Source organism: Tamandua tetradactyla, chromosome 3, assembly GCF_023851605.1.
Source record: "Tamandua tetradactyla isolate mTamTet1 chromosome 3, mTamTet1.pri, whole genome shotgun sequence".
In the NCBI taxonomy this organism is placed as follows: Eukaryota; Metazoa; Chordata; class Mammalia; order Pilosa; family Myrmecophagidae; genus Tamandua; species Tamandua tetradactyla.
In genome coordinates this window covers 151,886,413-151,905,430 of record NC_135329.1, presented here as the reverse complement: position 1 = coordinate 151,905,430, position 19,018 = coordinate 151,886,413, and the positions used below count along the sequence as shown (strand labels likewise).

Sequence of the window (19,018 nt, the reverse complement as noted above, 5' to 3'; positions counted from 1 at the left end):
TAATCATTAAATTTATATGGCAAGTTAAGGGGCCCCAAATAACCAAAACCATCTTGAAAAAGAAGAATGAAGTTGGAGGTCTCACACTCTCCCATTTTAAAATGTATTACAAAGCTACGGTTATCAAAACAGCATGGTATTGGCACAAGGCCAGATATGCAGACCATTGAAATCGAACTGAGAGCTCAGATATCAACCAACACATATATGGATAATTGATTTTTTGACAAAGGGACAGAGACCACTAAATTTGGGACGAATATTCCCTTCAAGAAGTGGTGCTGGGAACACTGGATCTCCCTGTGCAAAAAAATGAAAATAGACCTGTACCTCATACCATATACAAAAATCAACTCAAAATAAATCAAAGATCTAAACGTAAGAGCCAGAACTATCAAAATCCTAGAAGAAAATGTAGGAAAGGATCTTCAGGATCCTGTGTTAGAATAGTTTCTTAGACTTTATATTTAAAACACAAGCAACTAAAGAAAAAAATAGATAAATGGGATCTCATCAAAATTTTAAAAATTTTTGTTCCTCAAAGGGTTTTATCATGAAGGTAAAATGATAACCTATACAATGGGAGAAAAGGGTTTAATATTCAAATATATAAAGGTTTAATATTCAAATATCTGATAAGGTTTTAATATTCAATAAGGGGTTAATATTCAAATATATAAAGAAATCCTTCAACTCAACAACAAAAAGGCAAACAACCCAATTTAAAAATGGGCATATGTCTTGAAGAGACGTATCTCCAAAGAAGATATATAAATGGCCAAAAAGCACATGAAAAGATTCTCCTCATCATTAGCCATCAGGGAAATGCAAATCAAAACCACAGTGAGATACCATTTCACAACGATTTGAAAGGCTGTTATTAAAAAAAAAGTTAACATGTTGGAGAGAATGTGGAGAAATAGGTACACTCATCCATTGCTTCGGGCAATGTTACATGGTGTAAAGGCTGGAGATGATAATTTGGCAGTTCCTCAGAAAGGTAAGTACAGAATTACCATATAACCTAGCAATCCCACTACTAGGTATATACCCAAAAGAATTGTCAACAGGGATATGAACTGATAATTATATACCAATGTTCTTAGTGACACTATTCAAATTGCCAAAAGATGGAAGCAGCCCAAGTGTCCACAACCAATAAATGGATAAACAAAATGTGATATTATACACCCAATGGGATATTATTCACCGATAAAAAAAAATGAAGTTCTGATGCATGTGACAACATGGATGAGCCTTACAGACATCATATTAAGTGAAATAGCCAGACGCAAAAGGACAAATATTGTATGATCTCACGTATATGAAATCATTAGAATCAGCAAACTCATACAGTAAGAATCTAGAATATAAGTTACCAGGGGACTGGGTGGGAGGGAATAGGGAGTTAATGTTTAATCATGCATAGTTTCTATTTGGAACTACTGAAAAGTTTTGTAAAGGATGGTGGTGATGGTACACAACATTGTGAACATAATTAGTAGTACTGAATTAAAGATTTGAATGTAGTTAAAAGAGGAAATTTTAGGTTGTATATATTTTGCTAGAATTAAAATTTTTAAAAAATCCATGGAACTGTACAATACAAATAGTGAGCCCTAACTTAAATCACGGACTATATGGTTAATAGCACAATTACAGAAAGGTGCTTTCATTAATTTTAACAAATGTACCACACCAAAGCAAGGTGTTAATAATAGGATGGTATGGTAGTTTGCGAGCTGCTGGAACATAATAGACCAGAAATGGAACGGCTTTTAAAGAGGGGAATTTAATAAATTACAGGTTTACAGTTCTAAGCCTATAAAAATGTCCAAATTAAGGCATCAACAAGAGGTCAGCTTCACTCAAGAAAGGCAGATGCATCTGGAACACCTTTGTCAGCTGGGTAGTCGCATGGCTGGCGTCTGCTGGTCCCTTGCTCCTGGGCTCTGCTCCTGTGGGGGCTCCTCACTTTGCTTCTCCAGGCCTGGCTTTCATCTCTTGGCTTCCCTTGGCTCTCTCCAGGGTCTGGCTTGCTTACCATCTCATGGTGACATCTGCTGGGCTCCAAGCATCTCAGAACATCCATGTCTCTGCTCTCCACGTGTTAGCTCTGCTGTGAAGTTTCTGTCGGCTGTGAGGCTCCTGTCATTTCTGACTCTCTCCCAAATGTTTCCTCTTTTAAAGGATTCCAGTAAAGCAATCAAGACCCACCTGGAATGGGTGGAGTCACTTCTCTATCTAATCAAAGGTCACACCCACAATTGGGCATGCCACATCTCCGCGGAAATAATCTAATCAAATGTTTCCACCTATAACATTCGATCCAGATTAAAAGAAACAGTTGCTTCCACAAGATTGAATCAGGATTAAAACATGGCTTTTCTGGAGTATATAATTTCAAACTGGCACAGATGGTATATGGGAACCCTGAATTTTATGCATTGTTTTCTCTGTAATCCTGTAACTTCTGTAATAAAAAAGAAAGAGGAAAGTGAATAAAAAATACCTACCTGACTAGATCAAAGGGTTATTTTAAAGAGCAAATGAAACAAGGATGTGAAAAAACATTGAAAATTATAAAGCACCATATGCCTGTTAAGCAATATTATGCTTAGTAAATAATTTATAGAAGAAGGTTTGAATTTTTCTCCTTATAGTCTCCCATTTTGCCAAGTTTAAGTGTTTTTCTCTTAAGAAGCACAATCATTCTGGAATGCAGACTAATAGCCAGAGTTTGAATGTTGAAAGCATGTTTATAATGGGATATAGGAGAAATCCTGTATTAGTTTTTTTTTTCTACAAGAAACTTACTATAGAATAGATGGCGCATTAAATGAGGTGGACCAACTTAAAGAAACAAGCACTTAAAGAAAAAGTGCTTAGTTAACTTAAAGAAAAAGCACTCTTAGAATTCTAATGAGGAATGTGTTTATTTTTCTCAACATGAGCTACATGAATCTGGTGAAATATCTGAAATGAGAAATTCAAACACTCTGCATCTAGTTCACACCAATTGTCACTAGCTTGTTTGAGAATGTCCTCTCTTTTGCTGCCAACTTGGACCTGGCTGAATTTCTGAAAGCCTATCTCATCACTTTATTTTCTAAGAGCTCATGGAGCTATCTCTCTGGAGAACGAGCAGCTTTAATCAGCAGGCTTGATGAGTGAGATGGTTCCACAGTTCCATGTAAGTATAAAAGGCTTATTTTTTCTTGTATAATTACTTTAGAACATTTCTGTGTTCCTCAGTAAACTCACTTTTACCCAAGACACACATTGCCCTTGGAAATCATATGATGCTCTCTGTCCTTGGTTAGATGTCAAGTTCAATGAACATTTCTAAAGGCTGTTTCTCTTCTACATGACCAATTGAGGTTGTTTCAAGTACTGTGATTCTAAATTGCCTTTTATTTCCCAGTAATATTCTTTTGCTCAAATAACTGGAAAAAGGTTGCTTATTGTACCCTCTAGTGGCAATGGTGACAATCTTTTAAAAATACATTTATTTCATTCTTTGGCCTTTTGCTCAAAATTTAATGTACAATATAAAAGAATTTTTAGGAGGTACCACGCGATCATGGTGTTTATTAAATGCATCACAAATAATTTCCTAGGAGGCGGGTTGCGTTTTCCTTACATTAATCAAAGGTCACACCCACAATTGGGCATGCCACATCTCCGCGGAAATAATCCACCCAAATTTTATTCTTCTTTCTTCCATTTTAGAATATTGTCCATAATTAGTCATTGACATTGCTAGAGGAAGTATATGTAGCATTCTGTGTATTCCAAAATATCATTTATATTTGTATTTGGAGGCCTTTTTAATCATGGCTAGTCATGAGTATGTCTCAGTTTCTAAAAATTCACAATATTTGAAATAAAATAAAGAAGACACACATGGACTTTCTGATTCTATAAGTCCATAAGAACTAGGCACTTGTGCATGTGACTTCTCATTTGGGGTTTTACTATTCCCTCCTTTCTTTCTCTGCCTTCCCCAGTCCCCATCCATGTGCCAGGACAGACCTCTAAACAGGACAGACCTCTAAACAGCGGAAGATACAGGGAGAAGCAGCTAAGAGCTGCTGCCAAGTCTGCTGTTGTATTCCTGGCTAAATCCTTCTCAGGCAGAAATTTAATTAGATATTTTTATTCTAAAGTTCTTCCAAATCTCTAGTGAGTTATAGTTTGTATATGGAGGATGAGAATAAAAACAGTTAAAAAAATAGTATAAACATGTCCCAATATCTATGAGGCATCTTCTACTAAAAAATTTGCTATGTACCTGGAATATTTTTATTTGCTAACTCTGGCAACTGTACAGAAAATAAAATTCTGACTAACTACAAAAAAAAAAAAACAACAACAAGGAAATAACCAAGCACAACAGGTAGTTCTCAACAAAAACTTGAAATTAAGATTCGTCTTCAAGTGAGAGTAATCAAGAAATACTCATAAATTAAAATGACTTTAATAAATAGACAAAAATCTTTTGTTTCTAAATGAAAGGACAATATTTTTTTAATGTTAAATTAACCCACAAAGTCAATGACTTCCCAATAGGGTTTTAAAAAATTTGACCAAATGTTTCTACAGTTTAACTGAAGGAATATTTAAATGAGAATAGCAGCAACAACAACAACAAAAAAAACCCTTAAAAAAAATAAGAGAGAGGAAAGGATAAGATTTAATATATGTTTAAAGATAATATGAAGCCACAATAACTATAACAGTAAATTAGCACAGTGAAAGAGAGATAAATCAAGGAAACAAGGTAAAAAAGAGTAATAAATGGGATTTTAGTAAATGCTAGTACTGGCATCTTGAACTAGTGAAGAAAAAGGTTTTGGAACAAATAATTAATCATTTGAAGGAAATAAAAGTCCTACCTCTTACCTCATACTAAAATATATTTCAGATAGATCCATGAATTAAATTTTAAAAGATAGTAAAATACTAAAAATACACAAGAGTATTTTAATAAATCTTGGAATGAAGAAAGCTTTTGAGAGTATGTTCTGAAAATCAGAGGCCATAAAGAAAAATATACACATTAAGACTTTGAAGTTGTTTATAAATATCTTCTGTAATTAAGGTCAGAAGGCAAAAATGCAAACTGGAAAAAATATTCATAATATCTGTGAAGGCAAAGTGCTAATTTTCTAATTTACAAAGGACTCTCTGTTTAGTCAGAAGGAAAAAGAACCTAACAGATAAATAAGCAAAGGGGAAAAAGAACCTAATAGAGAAATAGACAAAGGACTTATGTAGGCAAAGCATAGAGGAACAAATAGAAATGGTCAGAAAAACAATAAAAAGAATCTCAACCTCACTATTGATTACAAAAACACAAATCTAAACAAGTTTAAAAATGTCACTGATCTATGCGGCAAAGATTAAAAGAGTTAATAATGTGAAATTTTAAGCATGGGATAAAACAGGAGTGTCAGTATTCTGGGTATAAATATAAATTAATACAACCTTTTGGAGATAAACTTGGCAAGTCATAAAATGTCTTTGTCTCAGTAATTCCACTTCCACGCTTGGGAATTTACCCTACAGAAATACGATGAATGAATGTACATAGATGTTTTTATGTTATTTAAAACAACCATTCAATGGAATAGAATGCAGCTATTAAAAAGAATGGCATGGATATGTATTTACATGGAATGATATGCAAGATATATTGTCAAGTGAAAAGGAAGGTAGAAAATTATTCTCTAGTTATTATATATATACTTTTTAATAAAAATAATATTATATCAAGTTAACTCAAGGTAAGGCCATCTACCCCAGATGATTGGCAATGCATCATCTTTGTGCTTTTCTTCTTGGGGACACAGAAGATGTCACTTTGTTTTAATATGGAAGTGAATTTCCCCTGAAGGAGATGGATGTCCCCACTGTCAGTCATACTAGGACAAGATTCATTCTAGGATAGGAAATGAGAACTTAGTGACCAGAAATTAGACAAGGCAAGGAGAAAATATCCCTTCTTTCTCTGACTGTGAGAGATCCAACGTCCTGAAGCCACAGAGACAAGGTGATGACAAGTCAAGAAGTTGACTCAGCCCAAGACATGGCACCCAGGATGCCTGGACTCGAACTGCAGCAATAATTTACTTTTTTTTTTTTTTTTAACTTTTTAAATTGTATAATATAGCATTTATACAAAGCAAATAAAGAGAAAAGCAATAGTTTTCAAAGCACTCTTCAACAAGTAGTTACAGGACAGATCTCAGAGTTTGTCATGGGCTACCATACTATCCTCTCAGATTTTTCCTTCTAGCTGCTCCAGAACATTGGAGGCTAGAAGGAATAAATATTTGTTTTTATATCACAATTGACTTTTTGGTGAAAAATAACATATATACAAAAAAGCAATAAATTTTAAAACATAGCACAACAATTAGTTGTAGAGCAGATTTCAGAGTTTAGTATGGGTTACAATTTCACAATTTTAGGTTTTTACTTCTAGATACTTTAAGATACTGGAAACTAAAAGAAATACCAATATAATGATTCCGCAATCATACTCATTTGTTAAACCCTACCTTCTCTGTATAACTCCATCATCACCTTTGATCTTTCTCCCATTCTTTAGGGGTATTTGGGCTATGCTCATTCTAACTTTTTCATGTCAGAAGGGACTGTCACTAATAAGGGTTAGGGAGATGGAACTAGCTGATGTTCTAGAAAGTCTGGCCCCCCTAGGTTTCAGGACTTATCTGGTCATGGGACCCATCTGAAGGTTGTAGGTTTCTGAAAAGTTACCCCAGTGCATGGAACCTTTACAGAATCTTTTATTTTGCCCTAGGTGTTCTTTAGGATTGGCTGGAATGGTTTTTGTTGGGGTTTGGCAAATTATGACAGGTAGCAATTTCTAATTGAAGTTTGTGTAAGAGCAATGTCCAGAGTAGATTCTCAACTCTATTTGACCTCTCTCTGCCACTGATACCTTATTTGTTACACTTCTTTTCCCCCTTTTGGTCAGGATGGCATTGTTGATCCCACGGTGCCAGGGCCAGACTCATCCCTGGGACTCATCTCCCACACCACCAGGGAGACTTTCACCCCTGAATGTCATGTCCCACGTAGGGGGGAGGGCAATGATTTCACTTGCAGAGTTGGGCTTAGAGAGAGTGAGGCCACATCTGAGCAACAAGAGGTCCTCCATAGGTAACTCTTAGGCCCACCTATAGGTAGGCTAAGCTTTTCTGCTGCATATATAAGGTTCACAAGAGTTAAGCCTAAAGATCAAGGGCTTGGCTTATTGATTTGAGTGTTCCTAAATGTTTGACACAGTAACAGGGGTTTCCCCAGTGGTAAAGTTTAATAGTTCCTTATTTTCTCTCCCATCCCTCAAGGAACATTGCCAATACTTTTTGATTATCTGCTTAATATATTCTGGGATATATCCAGGCATTATATTACACTATACAGGATTAAAGGCCCTCATTATTATTCTGGGCTCCCTGTGTTTCAATTGTTTAAATGAGCTATCTAGACAGGTTGAGTTAGAATATGTGCTACAGAAAATTTATGTTCTGGGCAAAATAAACCTTTCTTCCTTTGGTCTCAAAGAGTAGGTGAGGTTCTAAAATATAAACAATGTGTTCCTTATCCCTGTGTTCTGAATTATCTTGATCCTGACCTGATCGCCTTCATTTTTCTCTCTGAATACCAGGTTATACATATATAAAACAGCCTCTAAAACTCCAGAAATAATAATTACCACTCTGGACAAAATGTGACTTCTACAAGAGCTTGCAATCTAGGCCTCTGTTTTCTTATAAGCATTTTCTAAATGAGACCATACAATAATTGCTCTTTTGTTTCTGGCTTATTTTGCCTCACCAAATGTCCCAGAGATTCATTCACAATTTTGCATGCCTCACAACTTTGTTCTTTTTGTAGCAGCATAATATTCAATCATATGGTTACACCATCATTTGCCAGTCTACTTCTCAGTCACTGTATCATTCAGCCACCTGCATTCATTAGATATCATGATCATGCATAATATTTAAAGTTCGCAGTCCATCAACACTCTCAATTTTAGATAATTTAATTGTTCCCAAGAAAAAGATAACCAATAAACACACCCTCACCAAATAGGAAATCTAAACCTCCCTGTGCTGGTTTGAAATGATGTATGTACCCTAGAAAAGACATGTTTTAATCCTAATCCCATTTTGTAAAGACAGCTGCTTCTTCTAATCCCTATCCAGTACTGTATGTTTGAATCTGTAATTAGATCATCTCCCTGGAGATGAGATTTAATCAATAGTGGTTGTTAAACTGGAGTAGCTGGAGGCTTATCTCCATCCATTTGGGTGGGTCTTGATTAGTTTCTGAAGTCCTATAAAAGAGAAAACATTTTGGAGAATGAGAGAGATTCAGAGAGAGCAGAGCAGAACAACATAGCCACGAGAAGCAGAGTCCACCAGCCAGTGACCCTTGGAGATGAAGAAGGAAAATGCCTCCCAGGGAGCTTTGTGAAACCAGAAGCCAGGAGAGGAAACTAGTAGATGATGCTGTGTTCACCATGTGCCTTTCCAGATGAGAGAGAAACTGTGTTCACCCTTCCACTTGAGAGAGAAACCCTGAACTTCACTGGCCTTCTTGAACCAAGGTATCTTTCCCTGGATGCCTTAGATTGGACATTTCTAGACTTGTTTTACTTGGGGCATTTTCTTGGCCTTAGAACTGTAAACTAGCAACTCATTAAGTTCCCCCTTTTTAAAAGCCATTCTGTTTCTGTAATATTGCATTCCGGCAGCTAGCAAATTAGAACACTCCCCTTAACTCTTGTCCCTCTCCCCATTATTTACCCCTGGTGTCGCTGTGGTACTACTGATGTTTTCTTGTTAAATGTATCCCATAGCATGCAATAGCAGTTTTCTTCCTATACCCTGAACTTAAACACTCTTTGTACAAGACTCATACCTTTGAAGTAGTTCATGCAAGAACTTATTTATATTCGTAGTGTTAATCAGTGGGACCCATAGATCTATACAACCCCTTTCAATCATGTTAACTTCAATATGGTAGACCCCCTAGTGAACCACCTTCACTTCTATCTAGTCCCTTACATTTGAGTTCAACCTCACTAGTTAACCATCCCTTTGAATTCTGTCTGTCAGATCTATATATATTTTTTCCCTCTATCTCTCTTTTTGTTGTTGTTGTTACCCTTTAAGTTACCGCTTACTGGTTGTCTTCAATTCTGTGCCTTCCTCCAGACCTCCCTCTCCTGTCTTTTTTTTTTTTTTTTTCAACTGGCAGAAGTCCCTTTAATATTTCTCATAGGACTGGTCTCTTGTTGACAAATTCTTTCAGGATTTGTTTTTGAAATTTTAATCTCTTCCTCAGTTTTGAAGGACAATTTGCTGGGTACAGAATTCTTGTCTGGAAGCTTTTCTCTTTCAGGATCATAAATATATCATACCACTGCCTTCTCGCCTCCATAATGCCAGTTGGGTAGTCTGAACTCAGTCTTATGTGGTTTCCCTAATATTGTTTCTCTCTTGCTGCTTTCAGGATCTTCTGCTTCCCTTCAACACTTGACAGACTGATTAGTATGTGTCTTGGGAAAGGCCTATTTCAATTTATTCTATTTGGAGTTCTTTGGGCTTTTTTTTTTTTTTAACTTTTTTTTTTATTAATTAAAAAAAATTAACAAACAAAACATTTAGATATCATTCCATTCTACATATACAATCAGTAATTCTTAATATCATCACATAGTTGCATATTCATCATTTCTTAGTACATTTGCATCGATTTAGAAAAAGAAATAAAAAGACAACAGAAAAAGAAATAAAATGATAATAGAGAAAAAAACTATACGTACCATACCCCTTACCCCTCGCTTTCATTTACCACTATTTCAAACTGAATTTATTTTAACATTTGTCCCCCTATTATTTATTTTTATTCCATATGTTCTACTCTTCTGTTGATATAATAGCTAAAAGGAGCATCAGACACAAGCTTTTCACATTCACAGAGTCTCATTGTGAAAGCTATATCATTGTTCAATCATCATCAAGAAACATGGCTACTGGAACACAGCACTACATTTTCAGGCAATTCCCTCCAGCCTCTCCACTACATCTTGAACAATAAGGTGATATCTACTTAATGCATAAGAATAACCTCCAGGATAATCTCTCTACTCTGTTTGGAATCTCTCAGCCATTGATACTTTGTCTCATTTTACTCTTCCCCCTTTTGGTCAAGAAGGTTCTCTCAATCCCTTAATGTTAATTCTCAGCTCGTTCTAGGGTTTTTCTCATCCTTTGATGCTGAGTCTCAGCTCATTCCAGGCTCTCTGTCCCACGTTGCCAGGAAGGTCCACACCCCTGGGAGTCATGTCCCACACAGAGAGGGGGAGGGTGGTGAGGCTGCTCATCATATTGGCTGGAGAGAGAGGCCACATCTGAGCAACAAAAGAGGCTCTCTTGGGGGTGACTCTTAGGCCTAAATTTTAAGTAGACTTGACCTATCTTTTGTGGGGCTAAGTTTCATGTGAACAAACCCCAAGACTGGGGGCTCAGCCTATAGCTTTGGTTGTCCACACTGCTTGTGAGAATATCAAGAATTCAACTTGGGGAAGTTGAATTTCTCCCCACTCTCACCATTCCCCGAAGGGGGCTTGCAAATACTTTTCCACTCACTGATCAAATCATTCTGGGATTCACTGGGGGATTGTTTGGGCTTTTTTGATCTGTGTATTTATGTCCTTTATAAGGGTTGGGAAGTTTTTCCCAATGATATCTTCAACTAATCTTGCTAGTCCTTTACTCTTCTCCTTCTGGGACACCAATGATTCTTATAATTATGCACTTTGTTTTGTCCATCATTTTCCTGAGATCCAATTCCCAGTTTTCATCTTTTTTGCCATTTGCTGTTTTGAGTGTTCAAAATCAGTTGTCCTGTCCTTTAGTTCACTTATTCTTTCTTCTGCCTCTTCAAATCTGCTGCTGTGTGACTTTAATATATTTTTTATTTGATCTACAGCATCTTTAATCTCTGTGATATCTGCTATTTTTCTGTATATTCTTTCAAGTTCCTCTTTATGCTCTCCTTTGTGTCATTTGCCATCCCATTTATTTTATTTACTAGAGCTATATGAACAGCTTTGATTATTTGTTCCAAAGTCTGTGTCTTCTCCAGTGTTTTAATTTGGTCATTAGGCTGGGCTGTTCTGTCTGCATCTTGATATTCTTAGCGATCTTCTGTTGTATTTGTGGCATGTAACTATCTTGATTGGGCTACTTTGAGTTGATTTCCTTCAGTAGTCTAAAGATTTTTATTTGTGGGATGGATTTAGAGCAGTAGTGGGGTACTATGCTGGTGCCTTTGAACATGGGGTACCTGTTGCAGGGTTGTAGAGGTGCAGTGCAGGGGCCGTGGGTATGTGGTGCAGCTCAGGCAGACCTTGGAGTGTAGGAGCAGGGTGCGGCATGGAGGACACAGAGGTAGGGCATTCCTAGTCCTGGTCTCCCCATCTCTGCACTCCTGAGGGCTCCAGGCTTCCATTTGGAAAGGGGTGCGTTAGGCTGTTTGCACCAGCTGGGCGTTCTCTAGTTCTCTGTGTCTCAATCCTTCAGCTTTTCTAAACAGGGCCTCTCTATGTAGTGTAGAAGATCCTCCTGGGTCACTTACACCCTGGAATCACCATCTCAGCCGCCTTCTCATCCCTTTCCTTGGAGCAGGGGTGAACTCAACCTATCCTCTTCCGCCATCTTCCCAGAACCCTCTATTCCACCATCTTCCTGGAACCCTGGGTATAGCTTTTTTGCATTATTTTGTGCTGCCTGACTCAAAAAACCTCGGGGTTTTTTTTTTTTTATTATTCCCTCAGCCCTGCCCCTCTCCGCCGGGGCAAAAACTCCCAGTACCTTTAATGCTTATTCCAGGTTTCCTTTCCCCTCAGGGAACCAGGCTGCCGTGCCTGTGGGGGAGGGGTGCCAGCCTCCACAGCTGGGGGGACGTACAGTTCTGTGTGGGCTGTCAGCCAGTCCAGCTTGTCCTTTCTTGTGTACACTTTGTGTCTGGTCACTGATGTTCACCAGCAGTTCTGTACTGTTCCTGGCTATTTAGTAGCTGCTCTGCAGGACAAACTAAATGTCACACCTCACTAAGCTGCCATCTTGCCCCTGTCCTCTTTAATTTGCTTTTTGTTTTGGACTTTCCATCCATTATTCCCAGCTCTTCTGTAAGTTGTCCTTAAATTAGCAACCTCTTTTAAGCCTACAAAGAGGAAATTACTGGAAAGCCTTTGTCCATGCAGTGGATAGTTGTCACTGTCAGAGGGTTTTTGTGCCTTCTAGAGTAGAGACGGTGGATTTCATTGACAGAGTAAAGACGAACGTTTTGACAAGAGGGACCAGAGCGAAAGAACTCCAGGACTTACTCCTTAGCACATTAGGTAGCAAAGACTCTTAGAAATATCTGAGGACATTCTTTTTTTTTTTTTTTTTTTTTAAAGGAAGGAAAGACAGAGAAGGAAGGAAGGGAGGAAGAAAGGGAAACATTTTCTTGTTTTATTATATTTTGTTTGTTTGTTTGTTTTTTACATGGGCTGGGGCCGGGAATCGAACCGGGGTCCTCCGGCATGGCAGGCAAGCACTCTTGCCCGCTGAGCCACCGCGGCCCGCCCAATATAGGAATGCCATCTTAATCACTAAAGAAGAGGGGAAGGAAGTGAGGGTTTTGCCATCATGGATTTTTATTAGAATAATTATCACTCAGATATTATATGGGTTTTTTTCTAACTCTTATGGATAAAAGTGGTTTAACACAAACCCCAATTCCATGTAAAACGGATCTAAAACCTCCCCAAGTGTTCTGTGAATTGGGAGGAGGGGGGCAGTTCAGGCAAAAGAAAGAAGGAGTTTATATTCTCTTGGCCTTCTCAACCCTCTCAGCCTCTTGGCCCTCTTTTCTCACAGCTTCAATACAATCTTGTCATTCTGCTACTTCACCCGTTCACACAAGAAAAACTCAGACACATCAAACATTTTGTGCATATACCAGGCTTTATCAAGCTACTGGGTCCAAGGGAAAGGTGGCACTACTGCTGCCCAGCAAGTGCCATAAAGTTCCTGTGGGAGATTGCTGAGCTCCAAATACTTCTTGGGTCCCCAGCCCCAGAAATTCTCTTTATTCCACTCCCATGCCCTGCCTCATAGCCTCTTCTGGCTCCTCTATTCTTCTCCCCTCATTTATTTCTCCCCAATTATTTATTCTCCACTCTTTTCTGCCCTTTTTTTTTTTTAGAAGAATAGCACTTTACCGTGTTTCACACCGAGCAATTCTACCCTGTTCTCCGAAGTTTGCACATCAACAACACCTTGGCCAATATCTTTAACCTCATGCATTTACTAAGGGGTTTTTCCAAACAAAAATTGGTCTCAATCTAAGATAAATGTCCAGGTTAATTGTTAAGATAACAAAAATGTTTCTACCCTATTGTCTAATATGGATAGATAAGTGATAGATATGGCTCACCTTAACCCCCCCTCGATAAAAAGCCTGGGAGATGATTTCCCGTGCTGCCACTGATAAATTATCTCTAAAAGTTTGGATCATAGATGACTTTGTCTTTATTGTGCATTTGCAGCAATATTTGAAGTTTTACAATATGCATAGATCATCACTTTTCAATGAAATTCAAAGCTCAGAAAGACACAGACTCCCCCTCCCCTTGGGGAGCTCATAGTCCAGTACACATAGCCCAGATGTCATTCATGACATGAAATAGTCAGTACAGCTTGTGCCCTGTCATCAGACCTGAGACCTTGAGTTGCATTATCTGATTTGCAGAATGACATTGTGGAATTTGTTTTAGATTGCCAGGAAATATTTTCAGGAAACCCTCTCAGAAAATAAGTTATGTGTCCCAGAACCATAAGTTACCATGAGTTTCTAGTTTAATTTATCAACTAAATGAGTTCCTTCTAATAAAATTGGCATTTGGTTTTCTCTATCAATCAAGCTGCAATTTATCTTTTGTCAGATTTTACTTGAAAAATTTACATATTTCCTCTGGAGGTATAATGCCAAGGAGCCAGGTATGGTGTTTGCATACTTTCCTGCTTATTCTGATAAGAAAGCCAGGAAATTCTGGTTCTACCAGTTTTTTTTTTCCTAGGTTTGAAGTTAAAATTTTCAGTATATTTATGAAATGAGACAAGTTAATGGCAAAAGCAATACTCAGTAATTAGAAAGTCCATCAACTACCTTTTTTTCTCCTGGCTAAAAAAAGAGGAAGTAGGTCAGTTGGCTTGTTAATAGTATTAGCAAATTCTATTTATAGCATATTAGAAATTACTGGGGGGATTTATATAGCTAAATAGTTCGTATTCTAAAATATATTAAGAATTCAACAGCTTTTTCACAATGGGTTTGCTGCTAGAACACAGGTGTTATGAAAATCATAACTATATCTTAAGCCAAATGGGAAAGGATGAGCCTCATATCAATTTTGCCACTATTTGACATGTAGATTCAGGCAAGTCCACGCCTAGTGGCCACCTGATCTGTAAATGTTGTGGAATTGACAAAAGAACCATCAAAAAATTGAGGAATTGCTGAGATGGAAAGGGGTCCTTCAAGTATGCCTGGGTCTTGGGTAAACTGAAGGTTGAATGTGAGCATGGCATCACCATCAATATCTCCCTGTGGAAATTTGAGGCCGTCAAGTATTATGTGACTGTCATTGTTGTCCCAGGACACAGAGACTTTATTAAAAACATGATTACAGGCACCTCTCAGCCTGGCTGTGATGTCCGAATTGTTGCTGCTGGTGTTGATGAATCTGAAGCTGGTTATCTCCAAGACTGGGCAGACCTATGAGCATGCCCTTCTGGCTTACACACTGAGTGTGAAACAACTAATTGTTGGTGGTAACGGGATGTATTCCATTGAGCTATCCTACAGTCAGAAGAGTGATGAGGAAATCATTAAGGATGTCAGCACTACATTAAGAAATTTGGCTACAACCCTGACAGTAGTATTTGTGCCCTTTCTGGTTGGAATGTTGACAACATGCTGGAGCCAAGTGCCAATATGCACTGGGGCATGGGCTGGAACGTCACCCATAAGGATGGCAATGCCAGTGAAACCACGCTACTTGAAGCTGTGAATTACATCTTGCCACCTATGCATCCAACTGACAAGCACTTGTGTCTGCCTATTCAGGATACATACAAAATTGATGGTATTGGTATTGTGCCTATGGGCCAAATGGAGACTGGTGCTCTCAGACGGGGCATGGCGGTCACCTTTGCTATAATGTTACAACTGAAGTCTGTTGAAATGCACCATGAAGCTTTGAGTGAAGCTTTTCCTGGGGACGATGTGGGCGTCAGTGTCAAAACGTGTCTATAAAAGATGTTCGTCACAACAAGGTGGCTGATAACAGCAAAAATGACCGATCAATGGAAGCAGCTGGCTTCACTGCACAGGTTATTATCCTGAACCACCCACCAAATCAGTGATGGCTGTGCACCTGTGCTGATTATTATACAGCTCACATTGCTTGCAGGTTTTCTGAGCTGAAGGAAACGATTGATCGTAGTTCTGGCAAGAAGCTGGAAGATGCCCTTAAATTCCTGAAATCTGGTGATGCTGCCATATGGTTACTGGCAAGCCCATGTGTGTTGAGAGCTTCTCTGACTCTCCTCCTCTGGGTCATTTTGCTGTTCGTGACATGAGACAGTTGATGTGGGTGACATTCAAGGTAGTGGACAAGAAGGCTGCTGGAGCTGGACCGGCCTCCAGGTCTGCCCAGAAAGTTCAGAAGGCTAAATGAATATTACCCATAACACCTGCCACACCCATCTTAATCCGGGGTGGAAGAGTGGTCTCAGAACTGTTTGTCTGAACTGGCCATTTAATAGTAAAAAACTGGTTAATAATAACAATGGAGTTAAACCTTCAGAAGGGAAGGAAGTTTTGTGGACCATTTGTTTTCATGTTGTTTTAAGTTATTAGTTTTTAAAATCAGTATTTTTTAAATGGAAACAATGACAAAAAAATCTGTCACAGAATTTTGAGACCCATTAAAACAAAATTTAATGAGAAACTTACTTCTTCTTTTGAAAGGTCAGCCTTGAATTGCTTAAGCAAAATACTTGAGTTGCTCGTGGATGGTGTTCCATCTGCTGAAATTCGATAGATCAGGGTTAAGGTTTTTTTTTGTTTGTTTGTTTTTGTTTTTTTGCATGGGCAGGTACTGGGAAGGGGTTAAGCTTTTTTTAGGACAGAAATTAAGGCTTTTTTTTTTTTCCGCCTCTACAGGGGAGGGATCATCACTTAAGTTGTTTTAAGTACTTACTGAAAACAGTGGTTTGTTGGCTGCAACCTTGGTTAGCATGGAAAAGCAGAGGGTAATTTGTAATATTTATAAGCTTCCTTAGAAGGCCAACTTCTGTAATAAAGGCCATGTGTTGCACATAGAATAAAAAAGAATACAGCAGACCAGTTTTTTCAGGTAGGGAGAGTATGTCCTTGCTAAGTTATTAAAAAAAAACAACTAAATTCCTAAGACATTTTCACTATTCATCATGCGTCTGCTGGAAAAGTTTGTCATAGATGCATATTTCAGCTGCATATCACAGGCCTGTGTGATGGAGAGAGAAATATAAACTTGAGAACAAAATGTTTATGACATGGAGTTACTCATGCCCCTTTATTTATAGACATTTCTGTGTGTGTTTCTATCCCAACTGTAAAAGTAAAATTTTGGCAGCTCCCTCTGCATTTGAGTTTTCTGGTGAGGAAATTCAAATTATCCATTCCCTAAATTGAATGCATCCAAAATAAATCATGAGCTATTTATAAATATCAGCAATTCAAAGGCAAGGAAATGATGCTTACACATTTGACTTATTACTAAATTGAAAAGAATGTTGTCTCAGAGGCAACACGATTACCAAATAGCCCCAATAATTACACAGATCAGAAAAGACAATTTAGGTATAAAATACAAAAGTCATTATTTGTCAGGAAGAATTGTGATTTGCTGCTATCCAGTCCCACCTAACTGTGAATGAAAATATTACCCAAAATCTATGTCGTTCTTTGCACGTAAATGACCCGGAAGGGTGGTGACACCATCCTTTGATATTTAGAAAAGGAAGAAACCATATTTCAACCACAAAGCATTGGCAACATTAAAACTCCTCAGGTTGGAAATTTCTACAATGCCCAACAACTCATCAAAAGCCACTGGGACAGGGATGCAAGGGTAGTTCAGTGGTAGAATTCTCGCCTGCCATAGGACCCGGGTTTGATTCTCGGTCCATGCACTTCCCAAAAAAAACAAATAAAAATTCAACAAAATGGTGCTTCAATAATGGGATACTCACATGGAAAAATAAATGTTACTCTGCCATACAACACACACACACATAAAAGCCACTGGGACAAATGTCCTCAACAAGCCTTGCCCTAACTCCAGTTTCCTCTTCTTTCCATAGGTTCTTTAGTTTTCAGCCCCACTTCTAGAGGGATACTACTCAGGGCTCCAGGGTGAATGGTTCTCTGAGGGATATTTTTTGCTAAACTTTAGGTTCTATCCCTTGATCTAAGTCCAAGATATTGGACTAGACATTGGATCTCTCTTATTCCTGGACTCCACTGGATTGGTTTTGAACCTTTAGATTGGGTGTTAAAGCAAGATCACTACAGCATGGGTCCTTGACTTTATGTGTGTGGGGGGTGGGGGTGGGGGGGCAGGCAGGAAGTGCATGGGCTGGGAATCAGACCCTGGTTTCCCTCATGGCAGGCAGGAATTCTACCATTGAACTATCCCTGCATCCCCGGTTCTTGACTTTTATTAGTGGTGAAATTTGGAGCAATCTTCAATGACACCAATAACTCAGCTCTGAATTACAATTTGAGCTGTTTTTTGCTTGCCACCTTCACATTTAGTGCCTCTTCCAGTTCTGCAATTTTGTAAAACCCTTGGATGGTGTTGTTAACTTTAATCATGATTTTAATTGGTAATTGGGAAGAATGACCACAGAATGGAACTCACCAAAGAATGACAACAGAATTGGAACTCAATGAAGTTCCATTCCTCATCACCTTCTCCCAAGGATCATTGTTTTCCTTTTTGCTGATCCATTGCACTTCCATTGCCCTGAACCCCATATATGAGGTTCATGTATGAACCCCATTCATGAGACATTTGAATCCTTTATATGAACTACTTCTAGAATGTTTATTCCACAGCTACATATTAGTTTATTATTTTTGTTTCAGTGTTGGAGAGTAGGGAAAAAAACATTTTCCCCAGGAGTTCTCCTTCATGCTTCTAACCATCACTGCATCATATTAGAAATTAGTATTTGTTTCCTCACTTTTATCAAAGCAGTGATGCTCCTTCAAACTTACATCTTGAAATGGTATCAGATTTCATACTACAGTACTTTCCATTTCTTGTGAAATGTTCACATAGCTAGTTCAAGAACAGAATGAACATTTCAGGATTCATGCAAAAATTATTTGACAGAGAGACAAACCTTTTGACCTGTGGATCTAAGAAAGTGGTCCTGCTGGCCTCTTTATTATCTAATCTAGTTCTGCCACAAATACTCCCTTCACTACCAGGCCTCTCACAAAGAGCTGAAGTTATGCACACACTCTTTTGCTGTTACTGAAAGAAGTTAGCATCAATGGTTCTTATCCTTCTTAGTGAAGAGATTTTCCTCCAATGATTAAAATAAATTCATTTTGGAACCCAATTGTACTTAATTGCTCCCCTCTTTACCTTTCATCTAATACCTTTATTTTATATATTGAAGTTGCAATCATCATGACCACCTCCTTCCCTTCTTCCTAAAGCTCGAGCTGTGAGAGGCTAATTCTTGTAGAGGCAGTCTACAGTGCTTGGAGTCTCATATCCAAGATCCAAAGTCGGATCTTTGATGGGATAATCACAATAGCTAACAATTGGTAAACATCGCCTATGCAATAACTCTTTTGC

The 19,018-nt window shown here is 38.2% G+C and overlaps 1 pseudogene; it reads left to right on the top strand.

Annotated features, from left to right (window-relative positions):
- Window positions 1–948: 948 nt before the first annotated feature.
- LOC143675799 (elongation factor 1-alpha 1 pseudogene) lies at window positions 949–15,838 on the top strand (annotated as a pseudogene).
- Window positions 15,839–19,018: the final 3,180 nt, after the last annotated feature.